This window comes from Rhinichthys klamathensis, unplaced genomic scaffold (assembly GCF_029890125.1).
Source record: "Rhinichthys klamathensis goyatoka isolate OS25496 unplaced genomic scaffold, OSU_Roscu_1.1 h1tg000011l_1, whole genome shotgun sequence".
Taxonomy (NCBI): Eukaryota; Metazoa; Chordata; class Actinopteri; order Cypriniformes; family Leuciscidae; genus Rhinichthys; species Rhinichthys klamathensis.
Genome location: NW_026606564.1, coordinates 7,143,056 through 7,151,394, shown reverse-complemented (window position 1 = coordinate 7,151,394; position 8,339 = coordinate 7,143,056). Strand labels below are relative to the sequence as shown.

The window sequence follows — 8,339 nt, the reverse complement described above, 5'->3', positions numbered from 1 at the left end:
GAGAGTCACGAACGTGCATCACAGAACAGAGCAAGGCGAGCATTTGACATTATTAAACTTAAACTTTGTTATTTATTTTTGAAATGACCGATCGTTTCGCTTGATAAGACCATTATTCATTGTCTGGAATCGTTTAAAGCCCTTTGAACAGTTTGCAGTTTGCACTGAAACTGTCTTTTGGACCTTGAACCGTTTGGTGCCCAGCAAAGTGCATTATATGGAGAAAAATCCTGGAATGTTTTCATCAAAAACCTTAATTTCTTTTCGACTGAAGAAAGAAAGACATGGACATCTTGGATGACATGGGGGTGAGTAAATTATCAGCAAAAGTTTTTTTAAAAGTGAACTAATCCTTTAAGGGCAATACTCAAGACAATAAAGTATGTTTTCATAACTGGATCACGGAGATGGTTTGCCAGATCACGAACTTTGGCATTCTTCTCCACCTCCTGGAGACTGTCAAAGTATGCCTATAGACTTAGGGATATAGGGTGGCAATATATGGTGAAAAAAATGCAATGGAAACATTTTCAAGATATCTGCTGAATGGAGTTTACCATCCTACCTGCAGAGCATCCCACTGGTTCAGTATTCTCTGAATGCATGTAAGCAGACTGAGCCATCTGGTACTGCCGTACCTCGGCAGCTTCAGGTTGTCAGAGTCTGTGAACTCTACAAACTCCTTGTAGAGCTCACATCTCTTTGCACTGAAATGAGAGAATAATTTTGAGTTTATTAAGTGGTCTCAGATTGCTCATGGTGTAATTATTAGATATAGAGCTAAAAGTTATAAAGTGTGAGTGAGTGAGTGAGTGAGTGAGTGAGTGAGTACTTTTATTTTACATTTACCTTTTGTCAAAGTGGGTGTATATCCCAACCAAAATGTCCTCTACTGGAAGTTTGGTTGCTTTGATGCCACAACCAGTGGCAAGCTGGAGAAGGTGGCAAATGCAGCCAAGGTCCTGGACATTAGGCTGGCTTCCTCTTAGTCTGCTAATCACTGAATTGTGTCTGCCTTTCATTACACTTGGATTGTCAGAGTTGAAGGCAATGACATTCTCCTATGGAATGCCTCTTTTGCTATTGGAAACAGGAAATCAAAACAATATGCCCATAATTCAGTTTCATGTGATCACAGTTTACATAAAAGCTTTTGTCAAATAGGTTATTTCTATTTGACAAAAGCTTTTATGTAAACTGTGATCACATGAAACTGAAATAAAAAATCTTCTAGCTGTTATAATTAAATGCAAACTAGGTAAACACAGTGCAGTTCCCTCACCTCAATGCTTCGGACAGCTTTTCATATAGGTTTTCTGCATTTCCCCCCACAGTGCATATGGGGCATCAAGGAACTTCGTTGTCACCTCCAGATTGGACTCATTATAAATTCTTGCAAGGATGACAAATTCTTTGACGGTTTTTCTGTTGTTTGATTCATCGCACAACAATGAAAAAGGCTGACATTTACATATCCTTGCTACGTCCTCATCAAGCTCCACAGCTATGGCACCTGTTAAGCAAAAGTGTCCATTTACTTTAGGCTACACCATGGGAACATTATAAAGGATTTGATTCGATTGTCCTATTTATTTTGAATCAACAAACTTTTGAAGTCTATATCTTACCTTTGATGAGTTGCATGGCTTACGTTTTTCCCTCAGAGCACTTACGAGCGATGGCAGAGTCAGGGAACATGTCTGCTACACTACGGTTGAAATAATCGCAAAAACATAAGGCCACATTATTTTCAGCTCAGCTTTGGTCACTTGATCAGCCTCAGAAACGTTTGTAGTTACAAATGCAGCCATTGGCTGGGCATGTTTCTGCACCTCTGCACGCGCTTGTGCTTTGCAAATTTTTCATGTTGGCTCACATCACTTTTCCCTCCGTCTGATACACTAAAACGTGTAGCATATTTTACAAAAAGCATGACTTTGCCCGATGTTGCTCTTGGTTAAGCACGGGTAAGCCTCCCTCTCCCATTTGTTAAGATACTTGCACAAAGTTTTCTCCTTTTTGCAGGTACTCCAACCTCTCTCACGTTCCTCCATCCTCGGGATGCTGTTCATCTTCGCGAGATTTTTCCGGTAACACTTTACGGTAGGGGGACATGAATTATAATGAATTCATGTATAAATTCATGCATGAATTGTGCATTCTACTGTATGACTACTGTATTGGACAGACCCCAAAATAGACCAATCACAGCTCATAGCACACACATTCTGTTGACATTCAAATACTGTAGTCATCATTAACTAAGCATTATCTATCAATGACTTCATCATGTGTGTGGACTCTCAACTAAAGTGGTGACTAGGTCCTTTGAAACACTAATGAACAATGTTGTATTAATGGTGGCATAACTGTGAACAAAGAAAACATAATGATCATGCGTAATAAATCATAATTCATGATGATGTGCTCATCTTAGTTAATGTTTTAATTAAGGTGTTGTTCATCCATGAAGTCATGAATGAAAAACGTTGAACTTGTGTTAGTTCCTGATGATTCATGAGATATTAATGCATGAATGAATGCATAATTCATGCATGAATTTATACACTCACCGGCCACTTTATTAGGTACACCTGTCCAACTGCTCGTTAACACTTAATTTCTAAGCAGCCAATCACATGGCGGCAACTCAGTGCATTTAGGCATGTAGACATGGTCAAGACAATCTCCTGCAGTTCAAACCGAGCATCAGTATGGGGAAGAAAGTTGATTTGAGTGACTTTGAACGTGGCATGATTGTTGGTGCCAGAAGGGCTGGTCTGAGTATTTCAGAAACTGCTAATCTACTGGGATTTTCACGCACAACCATCTCTAGGGTTTACAGAGAATGGTCCGAAAAAGAAAAAACATCCAGTGAGCGGCAGTTCTGTGGGTGGAAATGCCTTGTTGATGCCAGAGGTCAGAGGAGAATGGCCAGACTGGTTCGAGCTGATAGAAGGGCAACAGTGACTGAAATAACCACTCGTTACAACCGAGGTATGCAGCAAAGCATTTGTGAAGCCACAACACGCACAACCTTGAGGCGGATGGGCTACAACAGCAGAAGACTCCACCGGGTACCACTCATCTCCACTACAAATAGGAAAAAGAGGCTACAAATTGCAAGAGCTCACCAAAATTGAACAGTTGAAGACTGGAAAAATGTTGCCTGGTCTGATGAGTCTCGATTTCTGTTGAGACATTCAGATGTTAGAGTCAGAATTTGGCGTAAACAGAATGAGAACATGGAACCATCATGCCTTGTTACCACTGTGCAGGCTGGTGGTGGTGGTGTAATGGTGTGGGGGATGTTTTCCTGGCACACTTTAGGCCCCTTAGTGCCAATTGGGCATCGTTTAAATGCCACGGCCTACCTGAGCATTGTTTCTGACCATGTCCATCCCTTTATGGCCACCATGTACCCATCCTCTGATGGCTACTTCCACCATGTCACAAAGCTCTAATCATTTCAAATTGGTTTCTTGAACATGACAATGAGTTCACTGTACTAAAATGGCCTCCACAGTCACCAGATCTCAACCCAATAGAGCATCTTTGGGATGTGGTGGAACGGGAGATTCGCATCATGGATGTGCAGCCGACAAATCTGCGGCAACTGTGTGATGCCATCATGTCAATATGGACCAAACTCCCTGAGGAATGCTTCCAGCACCTTGTTGAATCTATGCCACGAAGAATTGAGGCAGTTCTGAAGGCAAAAGGGGGTCCAACCCGTTACTAGCATGGGGTACCTAATAAAGTGGCCGGTGAGTGTACATGAATTCATGATAATTCATTTACCATTACCGTAAAGTGTTACCATTTTTCCCCCTAAAAAATCCCGGAAATCCCGCCCTGCAGCCGATTCTAAAGATTTCATTGGTCATGTCAATCACAGTACTGATTGCCTACACCAAACACTGATCCCTAAACCTACCAGTCACTGTAACCTTAACCAATGAAATTAGCTGCAGGGCGGGATTTCCACTGAACTGGTTTGCGGCCAGGGGATTTTTTATAGAAAGATTAAAAATACGGGAGTAATACGGTAAAATAGTTAAACAGGATGATAGCGGGATAGAATGGTAAAATACGAGAGACTCCCGGTAAAAACGGGAGGGTTGACAGTTATGGCCGTGGGACTGTCGAGTGAGAAATGGTTGGTGGAAGTAGTGACTGTCTGAGTGTCTGCACGAGCTCAGGGATTGAATCGGAAGCTCCTGCTTCCATCCTTTTCAAGTTTAGGTCCGGTTTTCTGTTGGTGGAATCCGTTACACTGTTACAGTAATGTGAAATTACTTTTATGTTTCCAATAAAACTTTTTTTTATTTCTTCAGGTGAATTTAATTTAAGATATTTTATTAAAAGCAATAAGAAAATGAACATCTAGATGAATGGGCTATCTAAAATCTAAATGATCTTAGAACGCATGGCTGTGTAAACCTAAACACTTTACAATAAGGTTTCATTAGTTAACAAACTTTAGTTAACATGAACTAAGAATTAACAATAATTCTTTAAAAAATGCTTAAAAATTGGCTCGCAAAAATGATGCACTATATATTCAATCTATTTTGTGTGTGTGTGTGTGTGTGTAGTTGGCAGTGATTTCCAAGATTAGTTCTTGATACACTTGGTAATAACAAGCATATTTACTCAACAGAATCAAAGTCCATGCCCTCACCAACCTTTTCCCATGTGAGAGGATGAAGCTGATTGATTTACCATTAAGAGGCACCCCTCCTCCCAGAGTAGCCTACCCCAAATCCATCATGTAAACAGACCAGTAAGTGAAGGCCAGTAAAAATCACTACTGTCTCCACACCATCCGCTGCAAGACAGAGCCGGATCTCAAGTACAGTGACTGTGGTTGGACCAGACCGCTGCCACTTCCTCACATTGCATGGCTGCTTCTAACCACACCAGTATGTGTTCATACTCTCCATGTCTTCAGGCTACCCAATCCAAGTAGCTGAAATGTACGTCTTGAGAGTTTATGCAGAAAATATCAAAAGAGTTTGCTGTTTATCACGCAATGGAAAGGAGTGAAACAAGTGTCCTTGGTAAACAGAAGCAAAACACTTAATGAGTCAATGTGCCCCAGATTTTCTGCTGCAGAAGTGAAACAAGCACACAAACATTGTGCTTAGTTTAAGCCCAAAGTCTACTTCACTTTAGTGTTTAATTAAATTTAGTCTTAGTCCTGTGCCAAATGTACTTTTAAATTTTTATAATTTTTAGTCAACCTTGTTCTGTTTTTGTTTAGTCAAATTTTAGTCGATTGAGGTCTGGTTTCACAGACAGGGCTTAAATTAAGCCAGTAATAGGCCTTGGTTCAATTATGACATTTAAAATAGCTTTTATAAACATGCCTTAGAAAAAAACATTACTGGTGTAAATCTTGAGACAAAACTATGGCACTGACGTATTTTAAAGGTCCCCAGACATGGGGTTATTTTATTATTTTATAATGTTTCCTGGGTTGCCCTTATGTTAGTATGTTTTTTAGATCAAAAATAGTCATAATTTAGAAATAAAAGGCAATTTTCCTAGGCTGATTTTAGCCTCTGATTTGAACGCTCTGTTTGAAGGGGCGTGTCTGCTGTGGGATTCAGTGTAACCAGCCACTGCTGTGATTGGCTGACATGCTTGCATATGAAATAGCTATGTATTACATGCGAAACTTTCTCGAATACTTTTACTACAGCTATTATACGTTTTTACTATTACAGCTATCGAGATTAACGAATCGTGAGAAGTTTTTAAAGTATTTAGATATATTCCCATCACATAAAATGTTGCCGTGATGAGCATTGAGCAAGCAGATGACAGTCTGTTGATCGCAAGCATGAAGATCTTATCATTGCAACGCAGTTTCTGCACTCTCTCTATTGCTTTCACCAATGCAAACACGATGATGTACAGTAAGAGCTTCGTTGTGCAGTGTAACGTGCGTCATTGATTTCATAATGAGTTGTCAAGATAAACTCGCGCTGTGTGGAAAGATTGTTCTTTGATCGCTTTCTGTATAATTTGTTCAGAATTTAAATAAGATTATTTTCATCCTACTAAAAGAAACGATGTGAAGTTGATATTTTAGTCACTGGCTTGACTTACTGATGCATAAACAGTATTGAACGATTTTGAGAGAAAGATTAACTTACCTGTCTGAACTTGAACAATTAGGCTACACATCAGAAATTGTTGCTTGGTAGCTCGATCGATTTATTTTCAGACGTTCATCGAGTTGAGGAAACAGTCGTCGGTGAAATGTTTGGACCATACAAAACTTTGGGAAGTTGTGTCGGCGCATTTCCAGAGAAAATAAAATTAACCCATTGTTTCTTCAGAGCCTCGGATGAAGGAACTAAAAAATACTTTTGTGTTCATTTGTACATCCGAACACTGATCAACTGCCATGCTTCGCTCGTTTGCAAGCCATGATATCTCTCGAGGAAAAACTCAAATCTCAAAGCTATTTCTCTATGAAAAACTAAAATCGCGCCGGCGTGTTCGTACTTCCTGTTCCTAGCTCGTTTTCTCATGGGCGGGCCAAATTCTCCGGGCGGGCAAAGCAGAGAAAGGGGAGGTAACCTTTCCTCGTTATGACGTCATAACGAGGAGATTTAAGATCAGCGCGTCTGAGCTGCAGAGAAGAGAAAAATAGCCAAAGCTCGGTTTACACCAATTGAAAATTCTAGACACGAGGGGACCAAATACAGGCTAGGGGAACTAATATTAATGTTAAAAAACCTCAGAAAGTGAAAATTTCATGTCAGGGGACCTTTAAGATACGTCAGTGTACATAGATTTCAGTTAAAACAGCTCAAACATGCATTTTAGTCTGGGACTAGGCTTAAACCTGGTCTGTGAACCTTGGGTAAATGTCTGGGCATTTTAGTCTACATTTTAATCATGCTGCATAATGGTTAAATTGATAATCTAAATAATTTTGCTCAAAACTATAATCACAACGATTGTTGTCGTTTCAGAAATGTATATTTACATTTTATCAGAATTATTGCACTTTCACCTATAATAAAAGCACAAAAAAGTCAACTCATACGCATGCTTTATTTTCCCTCATCTAGTATTCTGATTTATTAGGCTATTTATCAGATAAATTAACACTCTATTAACACTCTAACACATTATGAAAACTGTTTAAAAAAAATTAAACGATGAAATTTCTAATAGTAATTCCCAAAATAATTCCAATAATTCCAAATGTTAGGTTGCATAAGTGCATTTCTGTCAGGATCACTATCGTCAAAGATGACTGACAATTAGCATATTCCATTTTAAATGACGGTATGGTTCTGTTCTGGGCAAGAACTCACTGCCCATCTATGCAGCCTAGCATAGATAAGAGCAGAGAGAGCAGCGAAAACCCCTAGGGTAAACGGAACAGAACCAACATAAATGTATTGCGATATCATTAATGTTCATAATGACAATAATGTAATGTAACAACATAATAATGAGTCTGATTCGAAGAGGAATATCAGAAGGCCAAATCCTGACGAAAGGAGGAGCTGGGGATGGAGGAGGGTAATTGGCTCCTAAGCAAAGTTATAAAGCTGCTGATAATACTGAATGACCTTATATAGGGATGCTGTGATAGGCGTTGTATTCCTATAGGTAGACGTGGATCAGCTGAGAGTCAGCCTATGTGAGCTTGACTAATGTGACCTGCCAGAACTGAAAGTACGCTTGATTTATTCAACCACAATGGCAAACAATAGTCGAGATCCATGTTTGGATTTATTACAGTTCATCACTGAGAAGGTTTGATCGCAGATCTAGCGGCCCATGAACAGAACACAGACTGACAGAATGATGCGTTCATTTAGGCAGAATATCTCAAATGGAGATAGCTGAACTACAGTTTATTTGTTTGTCTGTTTTCAGATCATCGTAGGCACTTCCGCAGTGTAGTAGAGAGCTTGTGTGTATGGTTGCCAGATTGCAAATATTAAGTAAACACTGGGCAGAAAATGTTAAAAATGTTAAAATCTTGACATCTGGCAAGACACTTGTTAAAAACAGTCTATAATATTTTGTCTCTTTTGATTTGACAAAATTATAGAGAGATTTTGGTAAAGCCAAAGCCTTACCTTTTTTTGTCAACGATATTGCATGTTTATATGGTCACAGTTATCGTTTAAGGCCGTTGGTGTCGTCTCGTCATCGTCTCGTCTTTGTGATGGGAAAAAGGTTGTCAATGAACATTTTCCTCAGATTTTGCTAACGAAATTAACACTACTTCACTTTTTACACTAATGTTAAGGTCCCCGAACAGTGCACGTGATGCGAATTTCACCATCAGCACATTTCAC

General features: G+C 39.5%; 1 long non-coding RNA gene across 1 annotated transcript; it reads right to left on the bottom strand.

The window, feature by feature from the left end:
- Positions 1-576: 576 nt before the first annotated feature.
- Positions 577-1,373, bottom strand: LOC130101230 (uncharacterized). The gene is made up of 3 exons (XR_008808959.1): positions 1,283-1,373; positions 850-1,080; positions 577-670 (listed from the first exon to the last, which is right to left on the bottom strand). It is a non-coding gene; the product is annotated as an uncharacterized LOC130101230 (long non-coding RNA).
- Positions 1,374-8,339: the final 6,966 nt, after the last annotated feature.